Genomic DNA, 17498 nt, shown 5'->3' on the forward strand with positions numbered 1-17498 from the left:
TTACTCAGCTGGGTTCAAGACAGATAGTCCCTCTGGGGCAAGCAGCGGCTGGTATCAGGTGCCGTAGTCCCAAAAATAATAGCTGTGCAATGACATTCCTATCGGGAAATTTTCTTCCCAACTCAAACTAGCAATTGACTGATGACCTCAGGCAGGAGGGTGATATCCTTTACAGGTGTCTTGGATGCCAGTTTGTTCAGAAGAAATAAATGGGACCTTCTCTAATAGCAATTCACTCACCTCTCTAATGTACCTTTTCCTTCTCCTCTGTTTCTTCTATAGGGAGTTCAAATCTTCCTTTTTAAAAAACTTTTTTTTTTTTTTTTAAAGAGAAGCTAAGTATCAAAATGAACAGAAAAGCTAACATATCTTGGAAGGCCAGGGCATTTTTTGCAGACACAAGACTGAGTGAAAAAAAATAGAGACAGTGATTATATAAAACACTGGTGACTATATTTGTATTACTGCTGTAGTGAGTTTGCCATTTTCTACCTCTTTCATACAAGCCTGTCATGTTCATAAGCATTTCCGTATTGCAAAAATCAATACATAAAATCAAAATAGAATCAAATTACTGTGATGTAATCTATTGAGAAATATTCCTCTAACTTTATGTAAAGGAAGGATTGATGCCACATACAGATTTGAATGCATAAGTGCTTTTGCAGTGCTGATATGTTTTTATATGACATCAAAATACATTTCTTAGGACTGTAGATTTAGCATGCAGTTACAAGCTTCTGTGTCCACACCAAATACATAGGCATTCATACAGAATCACTAATTGCACGTGTGAAAGTGTAAGGTAAATGTTACTGTTTTAATTCTTATTGTAACTCTCATTAGTTACGTTGTAAATTATTTTTCAGCAGTCTCTTGAGAGGGCTAAGTGGATCATGGACAGCTTAAGATACTGTTTGAAATAGTTTAGTAACATTAGCCTCAGTATATAAAAAAATAACACGTGTTCTATTTAATGTGTGTCCTTTCTCCATTGGACCCCACATAGGTTAGCTCTACAGAGGGATCAGATCAAAGCTCAGGATTTGAAGGTCCTTACGCTTTAAGGAAAGGCTGCTCCCCATCTGAAAGCCCATTTGGAGCTTAGTCTGACTTCAATTAAACTATCAGTACTTTATCAAAGAAAGCATCTGAAGGATTAAAAAAGAGTGCATTGCATGCAAATTAGCAACAGAAACCTTCCGAGCACATCTGGGCCACGGCAATCTTGTGAAAAATTATCTATAAAAATGAAGCGTGACTGTACAAAGAACTTATCTGATGCTGATGCTTGTTGTCTAAACGCTGCAGTAATTGGACACGTGCTTTAAAAGAAATATCTGATGTGTAATAGTGTCTCTCTAGATTAGAGTCATGTGAATTCTTATCACTCTTCTGCTAATGAGAAGAACAGCTCTTTAGGGATTTGGTGGTCTTTCCTTCAATATGGAGTGAGCCCTCCCTGCTGAAGAATTTATGGGCTTGCTTACTGCTAGAGTAGCTGTGGGGCTGCAGTACGCAGCCCCTGATTATTTAGTCGCACCAAAGGTAACTTGCAATAGGCCCACTGTCACCTGGGTTTAGGTATTTTTGGTCCCCTACCAGAAACCTTATAGGGCCCCCCCGAAGAGTCCCCAAATCAGCATTATGGCCATGTGCCCTGGCACGCCCCGAGCATGGGAACACGATGGAGGGGAGCAAGGTTACCAGGGGGTTTGTGCTGCTGTTTCTGATTCAGCTGAGCTTTCCAGCCCTTGCAGTTAATTTAGAATGTTAACTGGAAATTAAGTTACTTTTTTTTTTTCCCCTACAATGTTTCATATTCTGGGGTTTGAGACCTAGATATTTATATGCATTTAGTAAAGCTAGACTAGGCTATTCCATGAGGACGGGATACAAAGGGACGTTACCAAGGAGCTTGACATGTGGTGGATGAGTGATGCTAGCAGACGCATTTTAAAGCTAGTCCTTTTACTGAAAAAAGTAACCTGTAGGTTAAATATAGTTAAAATCACCAAAGCTCATAATAGCATATTTCTAAAGGCAGCATAAAATGTAATTTGTTTCACACTGTATTTTAAGGATCGATGACAGTGAAAAGCATCTCTCTCTTAAAGCTGCCATATTTAATGTACAAGATGTTGGAGTAGTTAATACTTCACAATGAATTATAGATAGGAGATTTGCCCACTTAATATAGGGTTTGTTTTGTCATTGCTTTGCATTTTGGTGTGAAATAAGTCTGAGGTGTGTTGCTTCAGAGATGAAAGCCTGTGTACTCCGATGAACGCCTTACCTCCTCTATTACCACCTGTTTATTCATCTTCAATTTACCACTTCCACTGTGTATTTATTAAGATGATGAAAAAAAGGAAGCGCGGCTCTTAGCAATTTCAGCAACCCCATTGTGCTCACATTATTCAAGAAACCTAATAATCCACATGAACTAATTCTGACTTACTGATGGTCTGCTTCTCTAAATCAGGGTGATTTTTTCTAGTGAATAATGGACGATGCAGTGTGCCAGTACCTTAATTAAAGAAAGCCTCTCTTAGTCTTGATCTCATTTTAATTTACAGGGTAATACTACAATAATATCACTAATGGAAGGTACATTAAAGGGCATCAAGTAGCATTAACTGTATTAAATTATGGCACTTGTGTTAATTAACTGCTGAAGCAAGATGGTCCTAACGGCTAGAAAGGTCGACTAATGCATAAATAAAGTCTTCTGGGATGGGATAAGAAAGAGCAGACATTTTTTTCCCCTCGTCTGGCCTTGCTGCAGAGAATCAGAGGGTGTCCTGTGCAGTAACCTCAGGAAGGTTTCTCTCACTTCGCTGCCTGCAGAGGTGGCCTGGATTGTCTGTGAGCTCTGCCTGTCTTCAGTTCCACGGGAAGGACAGTCCTGGCAGTAAGCTGTGAGGCACAGCTCCCTTTTTTAACTTTTTTTTTTTTTTTTTAGAAGTTCACTAAAATGCTGATAATAATTCCTTTGAAGTCAAGCAAAAGGTTCCTAGCAGATTTTGGATCAGGCTGTTAAAGGCTTAACTGTGTTCATTCCAAAGTATTTTTGCTTTAACTGTTATATTGTCAATGACGTGTACATTTATACGCTGTAAATTAACTGTAATTCAGGATGCTAGTAAAGAAACACCGCCCCGGTGGCTGGCAGAATGACTAGCTGGCTAAAACAAAGGATCTTATTGCTTTTGGGTGATTAGGTTTTGATCTAAGAGCCACCAGTTTCCTTCTGACACCAGAATATCCAGCCTCTGTACAATGTTATTAAGCCCTTTGGAATTTATTTTTATACTCTTCTCGCCTTGAAGCTTCTGTACTTAAGCCCCAGGGTTTTCTGACCCTGTCTCAGCTACGGTTGCAGTTCCAACAGCAATAGAAACCTCTAAGTTGCAGTACGCGAGTGAAAAGTATCCTCAGTTTTAACAGTTCCTCGCTCTCACATTCTCCCTTCTAAACTTAAATCCATCTCAGAATCTGAATAAATTACTCTGAAGGAAAGCGTATTTGCTACTTAGGGGGTTGGGGCTTTTTTGTCTCTTTAGTCAGCCTGCCCCTCCTGCCAGCTGTGCCCCTGCACCCCTCAGCAGGGCTGTGGTGCATTTGGGGTAGGGGAGTGCCCTTCCTCTTAAAAAGAGCTGATCTGCCCCCCGAGTCCGGAGCTTGGGCTGCAGCCTTCAGCGGACGGTCGCGCCGTGGCGGCTGGGTTGTACCAGGTTTCCTCCTCTGGCTGATTCCACAGGTCCGTTCTACGGATGGATTAATTGGATTAATTCTGTATGTGACTCTGGCGTACGCTTGACAACGCTGTAATAATAACCCTCTGTAATTTACCCAAAAGCAGAACTTTGCCCTAGGGAAGTGGTAATACATAGACGTGCTTTAGTTTTATTTATAATAGAAAATGTTTTCATTAATGTTCAGCTCAGAACCAGACCATCAATATGAAGATATGTAGGCTTCAAGCTTTTAAGGAGGCAACTGAATACCATTCTTGTTTCTAGCATTTGTTTACCATACTCGAATACTCTTTGTTTTACGAGAACCCTTGCATAAGCGGCTTGTTCCCCTTTGAGATTTTCACTGGTATTTGGAGGAAATCTAGCAGTTTCTCCAATTAAATTATGAATTCATTAGAGAATAGGAAAGAAAAAGAAATGTATGTATTTAAGAGCATGTCGATTTATCTTTAACTCCCAAGTGCAATTAGCTTTTTTAATATATCTACTGTAATATGTCGCTAAGGAAAATAGTCCTTCATTTTCTGTAAACAAATCTAGGATCATCAGGAACTGAAATAATTAAATGGTCACTGTGTTTATTCACACATGAGCAGTCTCCAATGGTTTACTCAGTACAGGTGGCCTGGGTGGGTTTTACTCCTGCCCATGTTCAAATAACGCTGGTTTCTGCCCTCCATCCTGGCGACACAAATCCTGTCCATCAGCTCAGAGGGGTCTCGGTCTTGTAGTGACTGGAGGGGGAGCAGAGCATTAGAGTCTGGACGGCTGACTAGGTCTCTAATTCTGCTATACGCTTTTGAAACTAGAGGGTTTAAATCACCAGGTTTCACTCACCACCTTTGCTCATTAGCATTTGATCATCTTTTCTTAGCTCGTTTTGCAAGATGTCAAGTATTTCCATACCGATCTCCCCCAGCTGTCTTTCAAGGAGGGTCAGTATCGTGCACGATCAGGGTGTTTGAGGAGAGGCACCAAGCCTCTTTGTAGTATAATTCATTTTGCCATTGAACATTAAAGGAGTAGAGATGAAACTCCTGATGAAAGAAATGAGAATTTTTCTTTCTGTATTACTTTGTATGCTGAAAAGCTATCCAAAGAGCCTTTCTGAATAAATTCAGTGATTCCAATATCTTGCAGAAACTTTCTTTCCTTTAAGCTTTTCATTTCAAAAGAGTTCAATTTAATGCACACACTGAAATAAGCTTAAGGATCTCCTGGATGGCATATACAAATGATTCCTGGCACAGGGATGTACTTCAGGTTGAAGTTAAAGCTGGAGTGGTACAACATATTATCATCTTAAAAGTTAAAAAATTTCCAACTGTTTCACAAGTAACAGGAACTACCAACTTGTAGGGTTTGGTTTTTTCTTTTGTTTTTTAATTTAACGTTCTGATCCCTTCCACGGGTACCAGTGTGGTGAGATTGCCTGCCGTTAGTTTTGTCCATCTCAGTACCTAATTAACATGTGCTTTTTTCCTGGCCACTCCTCACGTGTGAAGTGCCTCAGAAGGTAGTAGTTGAACCCAGAATATCCACGTGCTTTCTCTTGACACAGGTGATGTTTCTCTCTATTAATCTTTTTTGTTCATTGTAATAAATGAGCCATCGTTCAGTTGTGATTTAGGGAAATATTTGAAACTAAGAGAGTTAACTTTGCTGCCTTTCCTCTTATTTCCCTCTAGGACAGTGCCGTAGTAAATGCTGTGTATCACTCCCTATATGTTATAAGAAGTTAAGTATTGAAACGAGACCAGGCCTGATACTAGTTTCAGATGCCATCCTGTAGATCGGGATTAATTTCGGTGAAGTTACCTGTATTAAACTGATGAGTTTCAAATGCATTCACATAGGAGGAGTGAGGGAAAACAAGTGATGGAGAGGAGGGGAGGACAGAAGGAAAGAAAGAAAGAAAGGAGGGAGCACAGAAGTAAGGAGGCTGTCCCAGCTTCTGTTTAAAAGAAATGAAAAAACAACCCCACACCTCTCAGTCTTTTCATCCTCTCATCTTCATGTAATAAGGCTGTATGTAAAGCAGGACAGTTCTGCCAAGTCCAGTGATACAGTCACACGGAGACACCTATTCAGAAAACTGGAAAGTGAATTAGTAAAGGTCAAGGTCTAATAGTCTCATTATGTGGGGTCCGTGAGAACCCTTCCTCTCCTTCACTCTTGAGTCCGTCTCTGGGATTAATGGGCCTCAGCAGTACTAGTGCACAGAGGGACTCATCATGGTTCTTACTTGATCGCTGTGGGCTGTAGTGCAAATGAGTCGGCACCAAAGATCCTCAGTAAAACACAGGTAGAACATCTTGTAAACTGGGCTGAACAACAGCGTGAGTTTTCAACACTGCCGTAATTCTGTTTTCATAGAATATAATCTTGTTCATGGAGAAGTAAGAAAAGAACTACAGAAAGAAACGGCAATGCTGTGAATTTAGCAGGCAGTAATATGGTCAGGGAAAAGGAGCCAAGGGGTTATGCTGCAGGTAGCATTCCCAAGAGAACGTCTGGCTGCTGACGCATTCAGGAAAGCATAATGTTAGCTGCAGCCCTTTGCAGGACAACGGGCTGTGTCCTGGTTAGATTCGTGGGACATGGTAGAAATGAAAGGATGCTGAATGGCAAGAGGCATCCTAAGGACATTAGGAGGGAGCAGGAACTGCAGAACTTCTTGATACACTACCACTCCTATATGAGACCACCTTTAATTTTTGCAGCACACCGAGTCCTTGGAGCCTTAGAGTCTGTCCGTGAACAGCATCTGGTTGCTTACACAACAGTTCATCCAGATTTCTGAGCAAGTAGCAATTGAAAGGAATGATTGGTATGACTTTTATGCTGGAAATGCTGCCATACTCTGGAGTAACATAGCCGTACTTCACTGATGATTATTTTGACATTTCTGGGGTGATGACCACTGTTTTAAAATAAGCCTAAAAACAAAAACATTTCAGGAAGAGGCTGATAATCCATAGCTTCATACTGCGGGTTAAGGCTCATCAGGCCTTGGGACACACTATGGATAGTGCAATACATGTGGTACATACACATGCCCATATCCCAGTGCTGGAGGGCAGTTTTCTTAAGTTATGCTCTTTCTTTGAACCCTCCTTTGAACATCCTCTGACTTTGATGTTTGTGCAAATGTCAATAGTTGTCTGCTTCTTCCTTGTAAACTCCCTGGAAGACCTTGTGATTCTTTTCTTTTTCACCCTTAAATCCATTTCTATCTTTATGGGAGCTATGCAGTGTCCTCTCTGCCATGCAGTATCCCCGCTTCTACCCTCTCTAGCTGTGTGTTGGCCTGTAATATGAGCCAGTATCTGATATATTAAGATTTATAAAGTATTTTGAAATACACTTAAGAAAGACTGGTAGAGAAGCACAGTGGATTGTGATAATCTGTCCTCCGTGCACCATCACTCATAAAACAGGCATGTAACGGGAGCACTGGTACAAATGTTAACGATAGCAATGCTGTCCCGATGACAGAGGGACATGGTGGTTCATGTTTAATTGCATCAGTATTTCTGTTACGCTGCACATTAAACCTATTAACAACCAAAGAGATAAAATTTTATTACAATAAGGATATATACATTGAGATATGCGTCTTCACACTCAACTAATTAGTTGCCATCGACTGTTTTCACTTTGCTCGGTGACATGTGGTATATAAATCATTACAATATGTTAAATGCAAATGGTTGGTAATAGAGTAACCATCTGCTCACTGTTGGAAAGTTAACAGAGGAATATAGTAAGCTGTACTTCTAATAACGATGCTAAACTCACATCCCTGAAATACCAAATATCTAAAACCAGCTGCCTCCACTAATGCCAACATTGCTAATACATCTCTTACCCTTTTCATTTTCAGAAGTAAACCACATACTGTAAGAGGTAATTTTGTTCTTCAGCATGAACTTGACTTCAAGGCTAGAGTCTGTAACAGCAATGTGAACCACTGTATCTCAGAGCCGGATCTTTTTCTTAGATTGCGTTGAGTGCTTTTGAACAGCCAATAAATAATCAGGCTGCCCACTCTTCTCGGGACATCTTTTCATCCACAAATATAATTAAACTCTCTTCCTCCCCTAACCCCTGCTGCCAGGCCCTTTTTCAAGGATGACATTATTTTGTAAGTGATAGATAGTTGGCACATTGCTGTCTGGTAACGTATTACGCTGGAGACCATCCAAGGGTGCCTTCCATCTAATAACCTACCATGCCCTATGAGCGTTAAAGATCACCACCGCAAAGAGGGATCAATTATTTTGCCACAGACATATATTATCAGGGGCTGTCACAAACCTTCGTAATGGGCATTTCTGGATACCCAAGTGACGAAGTAATGCATTGGAAAATTAGTAGTGGGACAAGAGTGAAGGACTGCCTGCCAAAGTTGAGGCTGTGCCTTCAAGCTAGAGGAGCTCCTTCTCTCCTTGCCCATTCAGTCATCTGCTGGTCAGGGTCACTATCACAGTGCTGATGTGCTGGCTCCCCCATCAGTAATATATTGCATTATCGCCTGCCAGAGAGATTAATATGTTCCCGTACTGAATTCCCAAGACATGGCTCTCAGCATTAAAGAAGCTGAGGCATTAATTCGGCTCCCACTGTCTGAATGGAAAAGAAGTTTGTGATTTCATCAAAGTCAGATGCTAGCGCTGCCGTGGCTTTCTTAAGCCACGTTGGGAGGGAAGGGTTGGTGTTTGGGGGGTTACATCTGGCATGGTGGTGTCTGATTTAAGATTGTGCTTCCAGGGAAGCACCTGCAGGGGAAGAGGCTGCAGGAGAGCTCATTAGCCTGGCGGTTTCTCAGCCCTGGGATGAATTACAGAATAAGACACTTGCTCTACAGGGTCTCAGAAACCTGCGGCTTTGTGTAGGTGTGCTGTCCTGCAAAGCTTTCCAAGTTTAAAAAAATGTTACAGGGAGACCTTTTTGTGCTAACACATTTTCCTTTGTTGCCTTGCAAGAAAAGAAGTGCTGGCTGAAGGCTGCACACATTTGATGACTCCATTTTGATTCACAGTGAACACTGGCCTGTTTCAAAATGGGTTGTCTGCACTTTAAAGTTATCTGGAGCATTTATAGACAGAGCTGGTGTGATGAGCAGCACTTTATAATACCTCAAAGGCATGGTGCCAGAGCTGGGAATTTGATAAGCCAGGGTCCTGAATTGGATTCCAGCAATGGTCACAAGTTTTAGGAAGCTCTCATTTGAAATTGCAAGCAGGGGAAAAACAGGATTCTTTCTCTTTAATTGCATTAGTTTTATTGAACTGAAGCATTGCTTCAGTTCCCAGAACACTTTATATATATTTTAATGCAAGTTACCAGAGACAGAATGGTTGCAGGACCGTTTATTGTTTCTGACGTTTATATTTGGTAAAACTGATTTTACTCATTTTCCCATTTAACTCTCTCGTGCATTAAGAATCTTTAGACTTTGGGATGGTGTTTACTGAAGTCGTCATAAACATAGTAATTTTCATTTCTTTGATTTCGTAATGCTTCTGTAGTGCTTTTGTTTAGGCCTGTTCAGAAAAGCCAGGCCAAGCCACGTGAGCGTGAACTGGAGTCCAGGAACCTCTGGTAGCCTTTTGTGCAGGAGACGGAACATGAAATTCATTCCCTCAGTAGCTGATCCTTTAGTTTTTATTTGATGTATGCTGCTAGCGTTCACTGCGACATAAATGTCCTGGTCATCGGATGCTTCCCATCTGTTGTTTTGGGGGGAGAGGGAGGGTCACTTGCGAGGTTTGGGGGTTTTTAACATTACATACCTTGGCTGTATTTTTATAGCCTCATCACATTTTAATTGGCTCTGGATCTTCTCATTGTATTTATTGAACTGTGGGCAGCTTCTTCCCTTACTTAGAGCTAGGGGCGTTGCTTTTGCCATGTAAGCACAACCAGGAATTGACTTGAAAAAAAAAAACATTTCAAAAAAATTACCATTCCTGCCCCCCAGTTAGAGCACAGCAGGTCCCGCGACCTTCTGCACCACCGGGGAGCGGAGCCGGCGGGAACAGGGTGCAGCGATGGCAGTTGGGACAGGGGACAGAGCTGCAATAGGAGAAGGCATCTGTTTTGTCAGTGACCCACTTTGGGAAATCCTCCTTCCCTCCTCCCACACCCTGCGTACCTCCAGCTGCTCGTTTCTCACTTTCTTCACTTCTCTTTTTGGTGATCATCGCTCCTTTAGTTGTATCACGTGGGGAGTCGCCACCCGTGTGGCTCAAAGAAGGAATGGAAACTTTCGGCAGGAACATCTCTGTTTAACAATGAAAAAGTAAACCTATTATACTTTGTCAATGCAGAAAATCGCTTGTCGTTTAACAAGCTTCGTTAAAGACACTGTGCTTATGGAACCATGCCTCCCTTCCTTTGAATGCCCCTGAAATAATTCTTCCAGCAGGACAGCAAAACAGCAAGGAGCTAGTTACATTTTTAATCACTTGTGTCCCATAGGAATTGCAGTCTGCCAGCAAGGGCAGCTCCTTCCCCTCTGCAACACAGGAGAAGAATTAAAAGATGGGAAGCTGTGGTTCCAAAATGGCGTGTTAGTTATTAACGAGCTAAAGATCAAACAATCTGAGTGTCATTAACTGCTAATATTCTGCTACTGAAAATGTTTAACCCAATCCACAAGCTAGATCTGGAAAAAAAAAAAAAAGGGTTTCATCCCCCTTTTCCGTTTGTTTTTTCTCCTGAATGGTGAATGGGGAGTGGAGAAACAGCTGGATGAAAGGAATAGGGAAAAGTAAAATAACATTTAATTTCTCCTCTACTGTACATATCTCAAAGTTTCAACAGTGTAGAATCCTTACACACCCAAAGCAGTTTGCATCATTTTAGCTGCTCATCAGGTAGATCAGTTAGTCACTGCAGAAGTAACCCTCAACATGGTGATTCTTTCAGAGGTGTGTCCTTTCAGGCAACAGCCTCAGTTCTGACATGTACAAATATCTCATGTTTTAGACTTGATGTCTTAAAATACACATCTAGACTTTTGTTTTTTACAGATACGGAGTCACCGTATTGAGAGATCACATTCTGAATCTGTCTTCACTCCAATGGCTACTTTTGGCGACTAATGCAGACTTTGGATTTTGTGGTCTATACGTTTGTTTATTTGTCTGTTAATGCTTCATAAAATACACATGCTTTAAATAGGAGAGATGCAGGAGAGCGATACCACCAGAAGGACAAAGGGTTATGTGTCTTGATTCCAAAAGCAGGCGAAGTATGTACTTTTAACGTAGTTCATTGGTTTCCTCGCTGTACTGACATACCCAGGTTTTAACCAACAAACGCACAATTAGTGTGTGGCTGACAGTCAGCCTGCCTGTGAATTGTGGAGAGGAGATACATATGCTCTAAAGGCTTCATACAAAGATTTTTAGAGGCATTTGGCATTTAAAATGAAACCACCTAAACATGGTTTAGTGCTGGCTCTTGGAAAAAACTGGGGATTTTGTAAATTTTGACTGTGTTTTATTATATCGGGACTTTTGAAAAATCTCTTGCACATATTAGGACCACCAAAAAAAGGGTTCACTCCCAGAGAAAAGGTTCTGCAATTTAAAATGGGCTGAGTGTACGCTGTAATGGGGGAGAGGTCTTTTGGAGTGTTGTGTAAATATTGCTGCAATGCAAACACAATTAATAGAAGATAAAGTCCAGTCTCAATGCCCTGTATACAGGAGCTTCCCCCTAATTCCTAACACATAAAATGTGTACATTTTTATATCCTCATAAGCTTAGCACATTTCAGAAGACACCAGGTTTGAAAATTCAGCTGCTATAACTACATTAGGCAAACATGCCTAATAACTACATTAGGAAAGGGAAAGAATTGCCGTGAGGCGTAGGGGAGGCTTCATCCTAAGAGACTTGTAGGCAGCAGCCCAGGGCACTGGTCCTGCCTCGCAGCTGCAGGAGCGGGTGCCAGTAACACTGGGAGGGGGCAGCTGTTTTGTCACGGGTGTTACCAGAGCTCGCAGTCTGTAGTGCATGCATCTCAAGAGAAGCCTGTTAGAGACCAAGACTTTTTTTCCTTATTTTATCAAGTTCTTTATCTTCAGAGGTAGGTCAGCATCTGAAAACCCAGAGATTATCATGAAGGGGCGTCGTGGTTTAACCCCAGCCGGTAACTAAGCCCCACCCAGCCACTCGTTCACTCTCCCCCAGTGGGATGGGGGAGAGAATCGGAAGGGTAAAAGTGAGAAAACTCGTGGGTTGAGATAAAGACAGTTTAATAGGGAAAGCAAAAGCCCCGCACGCAAGCAAAGCAAAACAAGGCATTCCTTCACTCCTTCCCATGGGCAGGCAGGTGTTCAGCCATCTCCAGGAAAGCAGGGCTCCATCACGTCTAATGGTGGCTTGGGAAGACAAACGCCATCGCTCCGAACGTCCCCCCTTCCTCCTTCTTCCCCCAGCTTTACATGCTGAGCACGATGCCATATGGTGTGGGATATCCCTTGGGTCAGTTGGGGTCAGCTGTCCCGGCTGTGTCCCCTCCCAACTCCTTGTGCCCCCCCAGCCTGCTCGCTGGTGGGGTGGGGTGAGAGGCAGAAGAGGCCTTGACTCTGTGTCAGCACTGCTCAGCAGGAACGAAAACATCCCTGTGTTATCAGCACTGTTCCCAGCACAAATCCAAACCACAGCCCCATAGCAGCTGCTGTGAAGAAAATTAACTCCATCCCAGCCACAACCAGCACAAGGGGTAAAACTGAGACAAAACACAGGAGTGATTTGCATAGGGGAAAAAAAAGGAATAAAAATGTTGAATTCTGAATGCTACATTCAACTTCTGTTACAATAAGCTTGGACAGGTGCCAGAAGCTTGTTCCCTTTGTGATATGATTATATGGCCAGTAAGTCATTTGGTTCAGTCAATTTGCTGCATATCACGATAAATCTGTATCTAGCAGAAAATCCACAAAGTTCTGCACTTTTCCCCTCCTGAGGTTCTCTGCCCAACATGAAAGCAGAGAACAGCTTTAGCAAGATCTGGGGGCACTTCTGAGTCCTGTGTAATGCTCCCCTCCTGGCTTGTGTAGGCCAACAGGAGGAGATGCTGAGCAGGCACGAGAACATATGAGGAAAGATGATGAGCAGTAATGGTGGGGACAGGAGGTCATGACTGCTGCGGGCGCCATCCTAAATCCCAGTGGAGCTGTCTCCTTCCTTCTCCTCTGCAACTCCCTCAGTGTCTGAGAGAGAGAACACACCGCTAAAACATACCAGAAACAAACACTAACTCCTTCATCCCCAGAAGTACTGCTTACGAAAATATTTACTAATAAAGTGGCCATTATCCTTTTCTTCTTGATTTTTTATTTGCGTAATTCAGGAGGTTTCTGATAATTACGCCCAAGTTCATTAAGGATGAAGCTCTGTGTCATGCAAGAGTTCTTGTTGGGATTCTCTCAGGGCACCTTGTCTCTTCCTACTCGTTAGGTCTTCAGGACAAATCCCTCTTCTTTTCAATGGATGGCAACTCTCTGTCGGTGTGCAAACAAAAAACAATTCATTTTGAACAGCAGTCTCCTTAAGCCCATGCCCTGAAGAATGCTTTAACGCAAGGAAGTTGTTCACCATCTGACTGTCTATGTCCCAAACAGGATCCTGTCCAATCTTGCTAGATCTATTCTGTGTAATAAGCTGCTGCTTGAGAAATAGATGCTGCTAGACATCCCTGTATTAATGACTTTTTTTTTTTCCAAATCCAGGTTCTTTACCTGCATCTGTTAGTTTTCTAGTACTGTTCACAGAGCTATGTATTATATTTATTTTATATATATATCCATGCATACATTTTACTTCCAGATTAGCTCAAACATTCTTTGAGAACAGAAACAGCCTGTACTTTTTCCATTGGAGTCTGAGACTGAGGAAGCCTGCTTGACATTTCAGGGAAAACTGAAAAGTTTGTATAGGATTTTAAAAGCTATGTTATGCAAGATAGAATTGCAAAGGTTTGTTCTTCAGTATAAACATATACTGATTGTTTCTGTCAGCAGTATTTCACAATTTGCTTTCCCCTATGACAGTCTTACATTATTCATAACTTGCAATATATTCCTTAAATTTTCAGTTATAAGAGTTTCCTGGTGGGGGTTGCAGAATATGAAGGGAAGTATTGATTTGAAACATTTGAAATATAAATGAAGTTGTTTAGTTCTTCTGGTACATGGAACGTTATAGTCACTGGATCAAATTCAACCTCCCAGCATGTCTGTTTTTGTAGACAACAAAACATGTTCCTGACCCTCAGTGGACAGTGCAGCTCAGCTCTAGCCTCTGTCTAAACATTCGATTTACCCAGTATTTGTTAAAAACAAACACAAATAATAAAAGTTTCAGTGCACTTGAAGGCCAAAAGCAATCACTATTTTATTCTAGTCTGACATTGGGTCAGAATCTTAAGACTTTGCTTTGAAACTACTGGTCCTTTGTCACTTAAACTTATGGAATAGTATCAAAGCAGTATCGTCAACCCCATTTCACAGAGAAAGATGTACACAAAGTCTCTTGTCCCATCTCAGGTGAGTTTGGGGCTAGGGCAAGTATTAAATCCAGTGGCAGTCCTGTTTTGGCACTGGGGGAAAACCAGTCGGCGTTGGCGGCACTGCGACGGGCAGGCGTACGTGCATGTCCACACGTGTCTCCTGCTCGCTGCTCCAAGGCCAACGCCAGAAGCCAGGTCTCCTCTCCCTTTCCCCCTCTGAGGTCTAAGAGCTCCTTTCCAGCTGCATCTGACAGGGGAATAGCATTGCCTAGCTCTGGCCACCCACCTCTGAGAAGAACAGGTCATCCATCCATTAGGAGTCATACCCACAGACCATCTATTAATTTACTACGTTCAGATTTTTCTTCGGTAAAAAGCCAGTAAATTTGACCCATGATATCATCTATCTCAAGCTTTCTAATACTAAAGAGCATTTGTAATTTTCCCATCTTTGTGTAATTCCACTGACTTTAATAAAACATAAGAAAATGTTTGCAGAATCTAGCCAATTTAATGGCTTCAAGACAACAATAAGTAGTGTCTGTAATTAAGCAGTAATCATATGGTATTTTTGAAAAAGGAAACAAGCTTTCTCCACATGAAGTCAGCAACTGAAATACAGTAGGTGAAAGAAGAATTGTTTTCCCAAATTAAAAAGAAAAATACAGTTAGAACTTTATTTCCTGAACCATTTAAAATTAGTCCCAGCAAATAATTTCATTGTGCTGTGTTGTTATACCAACAGGGCTAGAGATAAGGTGACTCAATAGCTCTTTTTCAGTATCTAAGTTAGCTGTAGGATGCTAAGTTGCTTTTGGCATACTTCAAACACCATGCACAGGCACCAACGGCTCACTTTTCATCTAGTTTTCTTCAGCAGGAGAAGGGATTAGTATTTTTGAAGTATAAATTATTCACAGAAGAAACTTCTGACAGGGATGGCTAAAAGTATCTTCAGAATCAACCCACAGTAATAAATACTTTTGACTAATTTTTTTTGAAAACTCAAAAAAGGCACGATTTTTCCTTTGCAAATGTTTTTGTTCAAAAAATTGTCAAAAATAATTTCTAAAGAGGGGGTTTAAAACCTGAAAATAAAACTACGCATTTCATTTGACATAAATGATTTTTCCTCCCCAGTTTTTTTCAGTTCAGTCAGTGAACTGAAAAATCAATTATTCGCACGCCTCTACTGGCAAATAATTCTTATCATAATAATTCCAGAGGGAATTATTCTGTGCCAAGGAGTTTATATTGTATGGAATTCAGAAGTTAAAAAATTGAGGCTAGCATGATAAACAACGAGAAATGTTCTGTTTGGTTTTCTCACTTTTCTCTTTCAAATTATGACCTTCAATCAAGATGAAAAACTAAGAGAGGAAGAGGAAAAAAGAGAAACAAAAAAAAGATCTATGTATTTTAAAGTGGATTTGGAGTATCTGTTTTGGTAATAAGAAGAAGCCAATTCCCAGTTGTTTTAGATGGAGCCGTGAGGCCTACGCATGTTGAAAATCAACCCTAATGAAACGCAAGAAAATACCAGAACAAAACCACGTTTGAAATATTTAGTCAGCTTCGTTTGCTCTGAACAGTTCGTTATGCACCCTCGACTTTGATAGTTTATTCACGAGTAACTTGGAACGCACTCCAGAAAAGAATATAGCTGCCTCGTGCCTTATAATTATCCCCAAAGTTCAAGTTCAGCAACATGACTTTTCAGAAAGGGATCGATTAACCTGCCCAAGGGCGTTCTTCTCCTCAGCCCTCCTGAGAAGCATCAAACGGAGACGCCGTCAGGACCCGGCAGAGAACAATGGCTGGGACGCTGGCGCTCGCCGCAACCTGCCCGGTGCGTCTCTCTTTCTGGTAACGATGGCAGCGCTGCAGAGGGAGAGAGGTGAATCAAAGTCCTTAAACTCAGGTAACACCTAGAAGTAATAGCAGCGATAACCAGCAGAACAGCAAAACACCGGGGGGGAGCAGCAGGACACAGCTCACGTGTGTAAAAAGGTGCCCTTCGGAAGTGGTTGCAGCGATGATTCTCGGGCAGTGGCTTCTGCGGAGACGAGGAGCGAGGTGTAAGCCTGAAAAGAAGAATATTAAGCTAGTTCTCAGAATCAAGTGTTAGTTTTGGGCTAGGCCAAGTATTCACAATTCAAAGATATTTTACATATTTGTAATTTAAAAATATCTACCAAGAGAACAGGCCACTAAAATCATACGCTAAAAGTTTTCATGTCTGGATTCTCAGGGTTCTCGGAAGAGAACAACCTGAATTACATTTCTGCTATGCCCTCGCTTATCCCGGTGGTTTTCCTAAATGTCCAGGCAGTGCCTAGACATCTCACGGTGATATTGAAAAATAAAGTGTGCTTTTATCAACAGTTCTTTACCTTTCCCCCACACATCTCCTGTAAAACAAGGCAGATGAAAGAAAGGAAATCTGGTTTTGAAGTACATGTCTTTTTAAAGCACTTAAGTCCTGGGCTTTTCAGGGACTGTTAGGTTGTGTGTAACTGTATTTATTAACAGAACTTAACTGGAATGAGAACTCAGCCTTTGTTCTTTATGTGTGCTTTATTGCTGGTTGTGCGTATTGGGGGTACACCTGGAGCAGAAGGTGGCCAAAATATGTAGAAAAAAACCCCGAGGATATGTTCAATATTCCTTTTCTCTTTGGAGAAAAGCCTGACTTCTTTCTGGCGGTTTTCAAAGAGAGGTAAGTGGGGGTCTCCTGATCAACTGCCCGTTGGCGTTGATCAGAAGCGTTCCTGCTGTCTCCTACCCCTTGCTCCGACTCTGCTTCCCTGGCACGTCCCGCATGGCTCCAGCCGCTGCAGGAGCCTGCCCAGCCGGGTGTTTCGTCGGAGCCACCATGAGTTGGGTTGAACCAGCCGCTCTGACAGGGTTAGACAACCTCCGTAAAACGATTCCGCTTTGCATTTGCTTTTCTCTGAATTATGACTCTCTTCCTGGAAACAAATCTTTCCCTGGCCTCTGTGTCTGTTTGGAAGGGAGGTGGAAGTCTCCTCAGGGCTTTGTTTGATGTGTAAAATCCTTTCACCTACATGACATAAACTTAACAAGAGGGCTTAAAAGCAGAGCTGGTCACAGCCGATGCCTATCGGGGAATGAGCAGGAGAGAAGGTTCCTCACTAAATCCTGATACCAGGATCCACAGAAAGGCCTTTCCTGTTACTGACTGC

General features: G+C 41.9%; 1 protein-coding gene across 7 annotated transcripts in view; it reads left to right on the top strand.

Moving 5' to 3' along the window:
* Positions 1-17498, top strand: part of NTNG1 (netrin G1) — a 160984-nt gene that overhangs the window by 69696 nt on the left and 73790 nt on the right. The window lies entirely within an intron of this gene.

This window comes from Aptenodytes patagonicus, chromosome 5 (genome assembly GCF_965638725.1).
Source record: "Aptenodytes patagonicus chromosome 5, bAptPat1.pri.cur, whole genome shotgun sequence".
NCBI lineage: Eukaryota > Metazoa > Chordata > Aves > Sphenisciformes > Spheniscidae > Aptenodytes > Aptenodytes patagonicus.